Raw genomic sequence first — 12,147 nt, forward strand, 5'->3', positions numbered from 1 at the left:
GACACCACCGCCATCTTCATCAACGCTGCTGTCTCCCATGAGGAGGGAGTAGTTCTCCCTCGAGGCTAAGGGTTGTACCGGTAGCTATGTGGTTAATCTCTCTCCTATGTACTTCAATACAATGATCTCATGAGCTGCCTTACATGATTGAGATTCATATGAGCTTTGTATCACTATTCATCTATGTGTTACTCTGGTAATGTTATTAAAGTAGTCTATTCCTCCTCCATGGTGTAAAGGTGACAGCGTGTGCATCATGTAGTACTTGGCGTAGTTTATGATTGTGATCTCTTGTAGATTATGAAGTTAACTATTACTATGATAATATTGATGTGATCTATTCCCCCTTTCATAGTCTGTCGGTGAAAGTGTGCATGCTATGTTAGTACTCGGTGTAATTGCGTTGGTCTATCATGCACTCTAAGGTTATTTAAATATGAATATCGAATGTTGTGGAGCTTGTTAACTCCGGCATTGAGGTGCTCTTGTAGCCCTACACAATTAGTGGTGTTCATCATCTAACAAGAGAGTGTAGAGTGATTTTATTATGTGATCAATGTTGAGAGTGTCCACTAGTGAAAGTATGATCCCTAGGCCTTGTTTCCAAATACTGCCATCATCGCTTATTTACTGTTTTACTGCATCTTTACTTCCTGCAATATTAATACCATCAACTGCACGCCAGCAAGTTATTTTCTGGTGCCGTTACTACTGCTCATATTCATTCATACCACTTGTATTTCACTATCTCTTCGCCGAACTAGTGCACCTATACATCTGACAAGTGTATTAGGTGTGTTGGGGACACAAGAGACTTCTTGTATCGTGATTGCGGGATCTTGAGAGGGATATCTTTGACCTCTTCCTCCCTGAGTTCGATAAACCTTGGGTATCCACTTAAGGGAAAACTTGTTGTTGTTCTACAAACCTCTGCTCTTGGAGGCCCAACACTGTCTACAAGAATAGAAGCACACGTAGACATCAAGCTATTTTCTGGCGCCGTTGCCGGGGAGGAAAGGTAAAAGGCACTCACACTCCGGATCTCGGAAACAAAGCTATCTTCTGGCGCCGTTGTAAGTGCTCGAAGCTATTTCCTTTAGATCCTGCAATTGCATCTTTTTGTTTCTTGTTAAACACTAGTAAGGCATAATGGAAAACATTTGTGAGCTTTTTAAACTATTTCCTGAGTCAAGACATGAATGGTTTAATGCGAAAACTAAAAAACCTATGGAACCTTATTTGCATGCTAGTAGCAATGATATTAGTATGAACGCTTTGAACACCATTGTTGATAATGATATAGAAAGTTCTAAGCTTGGGGAGGTCGGTTTTGATGAGAATGATCTCTTTAGCCCTCCGGGTATTGAGGAGAAAGTTTATGTTGATTATGATATGCCTCCCATATATGATGATTATAATGATAGTGGTCTTTTGGTGCCACCTACTATGGAGAGTGAATTTTATTATGATTATACTATGCCTCCTACACTTGATGAGAATAATAATGATAGCTACTTTGATGAATTTGCTCCCACTACAATTAATAAGAATGACTATGCTTATGTTGGGAGTAGTAATAATTTTATGCATGAGACTCATGATAAGAATGCTTTATGTGAAAGTTATATTGTTGAGTTTGCTCATGATGCTACTGGATATTATTATGAGAGAGGAAAATATGGTTGTAGAAATTTTCATGTTACTAAAACACCTCTCTATATGCTGAAAATCTTGAAGCTGCACTTGTTTTATCTTTCTATGCTTGTTGCATTATGCTTCATGAATTTGTTTATTTACAAGATTCCTCTCAGTTCGGCAGGCCGGCGGGGTCACCTCTCAGTTCTGGATCCGTTGATCAATCGCAGTTTAATCTATTGGATAATTAGGCATAATTTTCATGATTAATTTCAGAATATAAAATATGGTGACAGCAACTACTAACATGTGAAACTCAAACATACTAGATGCATTAATCAACATGAGTAGCAACAGCATAAACGGTAAAGCATCCATCGCTAAACAGATCGAGATATGTCGCACGCACCGATCTGGTGGAGGTGGCGGTAGAGGTGTAGCAGATGATGTCGCAGCAGTAACGTTGTTGATGACAACGTTGTTGACGACAGGGACGACGGGTCGAAGTAGACGCAGCACCGCCCGACTTGGACGGAAGGCGACCCGTGATGAAGAGCTTGAGCAGTCGCGCAGAGCGCTTCCCAAAAACCTAATTCGGCCTCTCCCGTACAGGATCGCAAGGACGAGCGGTTCCGGAGACCTGCTCTCCCATTCGCCGATGCACGTCGGCGCGCGGGATGGAGTAGACTATGATGGCGGCGCAAGCAGAGAGAGGTGGCAAACCCTAACTCGTGTATTAGATATGTTTCTGCGGTAGCCGGGCAAGAGATTATATAGGCTCAGGAAACCCTAGGCAACGTGGGGCACGCCCACGTAGCGCGCACGTTTCGAGTCGGTTACAGATAGCCCACGGTCCGGGAGCGACCCGAACCGACTAACTGCGACGCGTCCGTCTAGGACTCTATTCGTTTTCCTGAACTGCAAAAAGAAAGGAAAGTCTCGGCTCAATCCACTCACCACGAGCGCGGCGTGTGTCGTGTCGAGTCGAGACGAGCGAAGAGGAGGAGGAGCGCGCGTGAACCACTCCTATTCTTACTTACTTAGAGCATCCCCACTCGTTGACGCTCCCCACGCCCAAATCCGGCGAAATTTTCGTCCGGATTGGACGAAAATTTGGCCTGGGGGGCAGTATATTTCCAGTCGTGTGCTCCCCAAGCGGCGTTTCTCGGGGAAAAAGAGGATGGCCCGGGGAGTCCGAATGAAAGAGGAGACACGTGGGCGTGGGCGATTGGTTTTGCTCCATCCGGAGTCCCCGAGCGCTCCCCGGGGGGCCGGGGATGGCGTGGGATCGCCGGATGAATTTAGGCCCAAATCCGGATGAAAACGAGAACCTGGGGGCGCGACTGGGCCGTTTTTCGCCGTCCGGATGTAAAAAACGGCTCGTGGGGGCTTCTCGGGGAGACGAGTGGAGATGCTCTTACTAGTGGTGGAACAACTCACCTTATAAGGTGGTCTAACTTTCTCCCAACTTTCAATGTGGGACTAAACTTTCCACCTCTTGCCACTCCCTAGTGAGCTGCCACCAATTTGGGCTCAAACTCACAAGGCTGCCACTAAGTGGGTTTTGAGATTTATAGAAAAATCTGAAATCTAGTATGAGCCACTAAGTGCAGTCCAATATTTCAACATAATCAACCGGTGCTTGCGGTGACAAACTTTTCCACATGGACCCTGTGTCAACTTTCAACTGTGCGGTTGAAATCGCAGGGGTAGAAATACTAAGGCAGCGTCAATGCACTCTCCCCGAACACAAGTAAACTGAAAACTTATATGATATTACTGGCAATACAAATATTGGAATCAGTTGAACTGAAGCTGATACAAGAGTTGAAGATTCGCCTTGACATGCTACAGATACACTCGATTGATTTGGCTTGTCAAGACTCCATCGAAGACTGGTTTTCACGTGCCACCATATGGCACCATCAGTTACTGAAGTTACCCTGGACGTGGGCTTTACATGCGTGGAAGCTTCGTGGTTGCCTTCCTCCTATGGTCATTCACAGCAAGTACGTCTTTGACGACTTTCAACTCCCCCCAAGACGGTGAAAATTCCTTGGTAACCGAACTGGGCGCCGTGAGATCCATGGTGTCCTTGGTCAACCTGTTCATTCTTTTCTCCGCTCGATCTTTGGGTGAAATGTAAAGGAAAAAGCTGCCTCTTTGAGATTTACCTGTCATGCGTATCTTGTCGCCTTAGGACATCTCCAGCGCCGCGAGCGACCTTTTCATCCGCCGTGACCGGAAATACGTCTGGGGCCTGCTCCAGCGAGGCGACGCAAAGTGACCGAGCCGTCCGCGGAGACGCAATCCTGGCCCAAATATACGCCTAGGATGCGTCTCTGGCGGACGCTCGTCGGACGCGGAAAGTGTCCGCTCGCGTCTGGCGGACGTTTCATCGGGCCCGCCTGGCAGTGACGCAACGTCGATGCGTCTTTTCCGCCAGTACTGGCAGCGAGACGTCGCTTCGGCAGTCTGCGGCCGCGTTAATGGCGATGCCTCGCGTGGCGCGCGGCCGTCGGCTACCTCTGCGCACGTAGTAATGGCGATGCCACGCGTGGCGTGGCCGTCGCCCTGCCTCCGACCTATATATACAGGAGCGCGAGCATCTCATCTCCTCCCCACAAACCCTAGCCACCGCTACCGTAGCGCCGCTTCCTCTCAAGCAGATCCACCATGAGCAGCGCCGGACGCGGCCAGGCTGCCGCGCCTCCACCTCCACCTTCAGCTCCCACTCCACCTCCTCCGGCGTCGAGCTCCTCCGAGGAGTTCGACTCCGAAGATAGCACCGATCTCCTCCACCGGTCACGACGCCGCGGCCCTGGCTGAAGCGGAGAAGGAAGCACAGGAGGAGCTGGCGGGCCACGCGGCGTTGGACGCCGAGCTGGAACAGCGCAGGCTGGCGGCCGCCGCTGCAGCAGAGGACTCCGACTCGGAGATATCTTGGTCCTCCGATGACCCTGATGCGCCGACGCCGGAGGAGAAGGCGGCGGAGCAGAGGGCCCTCGTCGAGTCTTTCGAGACGCTCAAGGACGACGCTGCCAACGCGAGGCTGGAGCAGTGTCTGCAAGAGGACGCGGCGGCGCACCGAGCCATAGCGGCCGTGCGGGAGGCGGCGGAGAAGCAGGCGACGGAGCGACGCAACGGCGGTGCCGGCCCGTCAGGAAGCAAGTAGTCTAGGCCTATAGATCTATTTTGTATAGTTTTTATGCATTTTTATGTACTACTTTAAATGTTTTTAACTATGTTGCAATTCAAAAAATGGGTCGCCCCGGTGGGAGCACACCCAGACGCAAACGGACGGGCGGACAAAACATATCCGCGGGACGACGCAAACGAACGCTCGCGACCACTTTTGGGCGTCCGAAATGCGTCGCGCCGCTGGAGATGCCCTTAAAAAAGGAGCTGGTAAATCGGCCTCTTTTGAAGTGCAACTGTAGCAGACGCGACGCCTTCAGTTGTGCAGTCGACGGGGCAACAATTAGGAGTACAAGAAAGTTCTGAACCGGCCGGAAGAGAAGTACGTGCTGCTGCCGTGCTTCCTTCTGCTGACCACTGGCGTGCCCGTGAACGGATCTGACGCACTTCAGTTCATACACAAACAATCTCCTCCATTCCGTGACCGTGTTCCTTCTGCTAGCATGTACACATTACAAGTCCGGTACATACAGAGTACTAGCAATGAGTACGAGCAAAAGCATACTCCCTCCATGTCGATGAATAAGACTTTTTTTTACCAAGAATTACTTCGAATATATAAATTTCGTTGGTATATAATAGAGTATTTGACATACGTGTTGTCAGAGCTGAAATACTGATGCACACAACCAAAATAGAAACAAGAATTACAATAAAAGAAAAGTCTAGCGACGGTGATCACTTCCTCGTAGCAGCACTAACACCACCAACACAGCACCAGAAGTCTAGCTTCTCCAAAAGCAACGCCACCTAGAAGGAATCAATACACAAGCGCCATCGTTGACAGATCAAGGTCTTAGGTTTTCACCCTGGAGAAAGTCCTCACTTTTTTTTTACAGTGACTACGGTGGGCATAAACCAGCCTGAACATATATTTAGCCAAGTTATCTATGAAGCTTTTCAGCCTCAACAAGACATGTTCAAATGAACCAGAGTACAAAGAGGATACAAGGGGGGGAGGGGGAGAAAAAAGAAAAACACACACCCACAACACACAAGAAGAATCCACCACCACCGCTGCCACGGGTCACCTCGCATTGGAGAGGACACCGCACCCATGGCCGCCATCTGCAGTACCATAGGGCACACAAGTACGAAAGGAAGCAGCGTCCTCTGCCAATCATGGAAAGACAGAGGGGCTCACGACCCCCCACACCCCCCCCCCCCCCCCCGCGGTTGGGAAGCGCATCACCACCATGGCCGCCACTACGAATCGATGGCACTCGCCAGCCCCAGCGGCAACCCGGTACAAGCTGATGTCTGAGTAAAGAGGGAACGACGTCGACTCTCACAGCCACACAACCGACCGCTAGAGGCCGGCAAACCGCAAGCAGGCAGACCGCCGCTCAGCACCATGCCGACCAGCAGGAGAACCAGCCCACTCCCACTGCCGCCAAGAAAGCCAAACGCCGAGGACTGGAGAAAGGTGCTCCCAGCCACCGAGGCAGGACACGGCAACTACCCAGATCTGGCTGAACCAGATCGTGGACCACCGGTCGTCGCCTCCAAGAGCAGTAGCACCTCGAGGCCCACCACGCCGTCGCCCAGCACCAGCAGCGCCACCGCCCGTGCTTGCTGTTAGGGAAATATGCTTGTTGTATTACCAGGGGGCCAAAGGCCACAATATATAGTACATGTACTGGTGGAAATATGCAGAAAGCCCCCTAACATATGGGGAAACTACAATATACAGATATATACATCTAACACCCCCCTCAAACTCATGGTGGATCCACAACACTGAGTTTGGAGAGTAAGAAATCATGCTGCGCTCGAGTCTGTGCCTTCGTAAAGAAATCCGCCAACCGCAAATCCGAAGGCACATAATGAACCGCAACAACATCATCCCGCACCCGAGCACGTGTGTAAAAAGCATCAACACCAAGATGCTTGGTCAGCTCATGCTTGACCGGATCACGTGCAATACCGATAGCACCTGTACTCGTCGGACAAAAGTGGAGTGGGTGTCGTAACGAGACCCCAAAATCTGCAAGCAACCACCGTAACCAAGTCACCTCAGCAATCAACAAAGCCATAGCCCGCAACTCAGCCTCAACACTCGAACGGGAAACTGCGACCTGTTTCTTCATCTTCCAAGCAACAAGCGAACCACCAAGAAACACACAGTAAGCAGAAAGTGAACGACGATCCGTAGGATCACTCGCCCATGTAGCATCCGAATAGCACTGGAGCTGGAGAGAGCTGGAACGGGGAAAGAAAAGGCGACGAGTGATCGTGCCACAAAGGTAACGGAGAACACGGAGGAGACGACTATAGTAAACAGTGGTAGGAGCTGAGACAAACTGACTCAGAATATGAACAGGATAAGAAATATCAGGACGAGTGACAGCAAGATAAACAAGACTCCCAACAAGATGGCGATAACAGGTGGGATCAGGAAGAGGATCACCATCAGTAGGACGAAGCTTAACATTAAGCTCCATAGGAGTATCGACCGTGCGCTCATCCCCAAGAGCAGCACGAGCAAGAAGATCATGAATGTACTTTTCCCGAGAGATAGAAAAGCCATCGAAGTGGAGGAAACCTCAATACCAAGAAAATAGCGAAGAGGACCAAGATCAGTCATAAGAAACTGATCACGAAGACGAGCCTTGACGAAGGCAATATACTCAGGATCATCACCAGTAATGATCATATCATCAACATAAAGAAGAAGAAGAGTACGTCCACGAGGAGAAGTGTGAACGAAAAGTGCTGGATCATGAAGGCTAGGAGAGAAACCAGCAGCAGTCACCACAGAGGCGAAGCGCTCAAACCAGGCACGAGGGGCCTGTTTGAGAGCATAGAGAGAATGTCGAAGACGACAAACCATCCCATCAGGAACAGAATACCCAGGAGGAGGCTGCATGTAAACCTCCTCACTCAACTCGCCATTAAGAAAAGCATTCTGAACATCAAGCTGGGAGACAGACCAGCAGCGAACAGAAGCAACAGCAAGAAGGGTACGCACAGTAGTCATATGAGCGACGAGGGCAAAAGTCTCATCATAGTCACGCCCGTGCTCCCGCTGAAAGCCACGAGCCACAAGACGCGCTTTATAGCGCTCAAGAGATCCATCGGAGCGAGTCTTAATTTTATAGACCCACTTACACGTGATAGGACGAACACCGGAAGGGGGAGAAACAAGATCCCAAGTGCCGTTGCGCTCAAGCGCAGCCGATCTCCTCAGCCATGGCAAGCTGCCATTCAGGATGACGCTCGGCATCCCGATAAGAAGTCGGCTCGGAAACGACAGAGAGACCATACTGACTAGGAGAGTAACGAGCTGGAGCACGACGCTGACGCACAGGCCGTGAAGGGGGAAGCTCATCTGCAGAAGATAAGTCATCAGAAGAAGAGGAAGAAGGGACAGCATCGGAAGGAGCCGAAGCCGGAGAACGAGGAGTACTAGGTGGACTAGATGAAGGAGAGGATGGCACCGAGGGGGGCGCATCAGAAGTAGGAGGGAGGGGAGGAGGAACAGCAGGGGGTGCATCCGGAAAAAGAAGAAAAGAGATATCATCCACCGGGTAAGTACCCGAGGTGGGGCGAGGATAGAAGGGACGCGTCTGATCAAACGTGACGTCACGAGAGATGCGCATCCGACGACCAACGGGGTCCCAACAGCGATAGCCCTTATGCTCATCACTGTATCCGAGAAAAACACACTCAACAGACTGAGCGGTTAGTTTGGTGCGTTCACGAGGAGGCAGAAGAACATAGCAGACGCAACCAAATGAACGGAGAGTCGAGTAGTCTGGAGAAACACCAGAGAGACGCTCGAGAGGAATGCCACCCTGTAGAGCAGCGGAAGGCTGAATGTTAATGAGGTGGGCCGACGTAGCAACAGCCTCAGCCCGAAATGTGGCGGAAGAGAAGAAGCAATCATCATAGCACGGGTGGTCTCAAGAAGATGACGATGCTTACGCTCGGCGACGCCATTTTGAGCATGCGCGCCGAGACAAGAAAACCGAGCGAGGGTGCCCTCCTCAGCCAAGGACACCACGAAGGTGCCGGGAGATATACTCACCGGCAGAATCAGCATGGAACACGCGAATGGGGGAGGAATACCGAGTGCGGACCATGGCCGCAAAACGCCGATACATAGAGAGCACCTCACCGCGAGAGTGCATGAAAAACACCCGTGTGTACCGTGAAAAATCATCAATGAATAAGATATAGTATCGATGGCCCCCTTTCGAAGCGAAGGGAGCCGGACCCCAAACATCTGAATGGACTAAATCAAACGATCGCTGAGAGACAGACACACTAGTAGGATAAGGAAGCTGAATCTGTTTGCCTAACCTACAGCCCTGACAGTGTAACGACCCATCTCCAGCAGACGGACCCCGGAAGGCCACGATGAACCAAAGACGACAGAGCGAGAGTCACAAAGGTGACCAAGACGATGATGCCACCGCTGAAAAGAGCAGGTGACAGAGGCAACAACCGGAGGAGAACCGCGGATGGAGTGGCAGCGGAAGGAACACGAAGCCGCTCTAACTCCCAAAGCCCCGGAGACTTACGGCTACGAGGGCCAGCTCCAACCAGGGCTCGTGTGCGACGATCCCGAACCGCACAAGACTCGGCGTCAAGAATGACGCGACAACCGGAATCGGTGAGCTGGCTAGCAGAGAAAAGGTTCATCTGAAGGCGAGGAACATGAGAAACATCAGGGACAGAGAAAGAGGGAGTAGAAAGGATGCCTCTACTAGAAACAGGAATAGAGGTACCATCAGCCGTGACAACACGGACAGGAGAAATAAGAGACCGAAGAGCAGACAGAATAGAAGACTCAGAGGTCATATGAAAGGAAGCTCCAGAATCCAGATACCACGGGGACGTACTCGACCGTGTAGAAACCGGTGGTCGCGTAGTGCCGAAGAGCCGACCACGGAACCGGCAGCGCCCGGCGAGGAAGAGTCCGTAGTAGCGAGCAGGCCACGAAGACCCCCGAGAATGTCCCGATCGGAGAGTGCAACCGCAGAAGATCCCGAAGAGCCAGCCCGCCGACGATCCCGGAACCGCCGACGTAAACCGGGATCCCGCGTCCAACAGGTGGAGGAAGTGTGGCCAACCTTGCCACGAGAGGTGCAATAAGGACGAGGGCGGAGACTCGGACCGCGAGGCTGCTGACGTAAACTGGAATCCCAAACATCAAGCAGGCGCTGAAGCTGCGCTATCTCATGCGCAGAGAGGGGCGCGACTGGAGAGGTCGACGTACAATCAGGTGCCGACGAGGAGCTATCAGCCACACGCACAGAGGCCACCAAAGGGGACGGCGGAGAGCAACATGCCGATGAAGACAGATTCGGCAAAGCGCGGTCATAACCACGTGAAGAGGCCGCGAAAGTCGGTGTAGAGCGGCAGGCCGACGCAGACGGAGTCGACGAAGCGCGGCCATAACCGCAGGAAGAGGCCGCAAAAGTCGATGTAGAGCGGCGGGCCGACGTAGACGAAGTCGGCGAAGCGCGGACAGAGCCGCGTGAAGAGGCCGCAAAAGTCGATGTAGAACGGCAGGTCGAGGGAGACAAAGTCGGCGAAGCGCGGGCAGAGCCGCATGAAGAGGCCGCAAAAGTCGGTATAGAGCGGTGAGCCGACATAGACGGAGTCGGTGAAGCGCGGGCAGAGCGGCGGGTGATACGTCTCCGACGTATCGATAATTTCTTATGTTCTATGCCATATTATTGATGATACCTACATGTTTTATGCACACTTTATGTCATATTCGTGCATTTTCTGGAACTAACCTATTAACAAGATGCCGAAGTGCCGTTCTCGTTTTCGCTGTTTTTGGTTTCAGAAATCCTAGTAACGAAATATTCTCGAATTGGACGAAACGAAGACCCAGGGGCCTATTTTTCCACGGAGCTTCCGGAAGACCGAAGAACATACGAAGTGGGGCCACGAGGTGGCGACACCACAAGGCGGCGCGGCCTAGGGGGCCCGCGCCGCCTATGGTGTGGCCCCCTCGTCCGGCCCCCGACTCTGCCCTTCCGCCTACTTAAAGCCTCCGTCGCGAAACCCCCGAGGCGAAAAACCACGATACGGAAAACCTTCCGCAGCCGCCGCCATCGCGAAGCCAAGATCCGGGGACAGGAGTCTCCGTTCCGGCACCCCGCCGGAGCGGGGAAGTGCCCCCGGAAGGCTTCTCCATCGACACCGCTGCCATCTCCACCGCCATCTTCATCACCGCTGCTGCTCCCATGAGGAGGGAGTAGTTCTCCATCGAGGCTCGGGGCTGTACCGGTAGCTATGTGGTTCATCTCTCTCCTATGTACTTCAATACAATAATCTCATGAGCTGCCTTACATGATTGAGATTCATATGATGATGCTTGTAATCTAGATGTCACTATGCTAGTCAAGTGAGTTTTACTTATGTGATCTCCGGAGACTCCTTGTCCCACGTGTGTAAAGGTGACGAGTGTGTGCACCGTGTGGGTCTCTTAGGCTATATTTCACGAATACTTATTCACCGATGAATGGCATAGTGAGGTGCTTATTTATATCTCTTTATGATTGCAATGTGTTTGTATCACAATTTATCTATGTGCCACTCTAGCAATGTTATTAAAGTAGTTTTATTCCTCCCGCATGTGTGCAAAGGTGACAAGTGTGTGCACCGTGTTAGTACTTGGTTTATGCTATGATCATGATCTCTTGTAGATTGCGAAGTTAAGTATTGCTATGATAATATTGATGTGATCTATTCCTCCTACATATGCATGAAGGTGACAAGTGTGCATGCTATGCTAGTACTTGGTTTAGTCTTTTGATCTATCTTACACTAAAGGTTACTAAAATATGAGCATTATTGTGGAGCTTGTTAACTCCGGCATTGAGGGTTCGTGTAATCCTACGCAATGTGTTCATCATCCAACAAAAGTGTAGACTATGCATTTATCTATTCTCGTTATGTGATCAATGTTGAGAGTGTCCACTAGTGAAAGTGTAATCCCTAGGCCTTGTTCCTAAATACCGCTCGTTGCTGCTTGTTTACTCGTTTTATCACGTTACTACTGCTGCGTTACTACTCGCTTGTTTACTCGTTCTGGGCAAAGCACTTTTCCGGTGCCGTTGCTACTACTTATTCATACCACCCGTATTTCACTATCTCTTCGCCGAACTAGTGCACCTATTAGGTGTGTTGGGGACACAAGAGACTTCTTGCTTTGTGGTTGCAGGGTTGCATGAGAGGGATATCTTTGACCTCTTCCTCCCCGAGATCGATAAACCTTGGGTGATCCACTTAAGGGAAACTTGCTGATGTTCTACAAACCTCTCGCTCTTGGAGGCCCAACACTCGTCTACA

Source organism: Lolium rigidum, chromosome 5 (assembly GCF_022539505.1).
Source record: "Lolium rigidum isolate FL_2022 chromosome 5, APGP_CSIRO_Lrig_0.1, whole genome shotgun sequence".
Lineage (NCBI taxonomy): Eukaryota > Viridiplantae > Streptophyta > Magnoliopsida > Poales > Poaceae > Lolium > Lolium rigidum.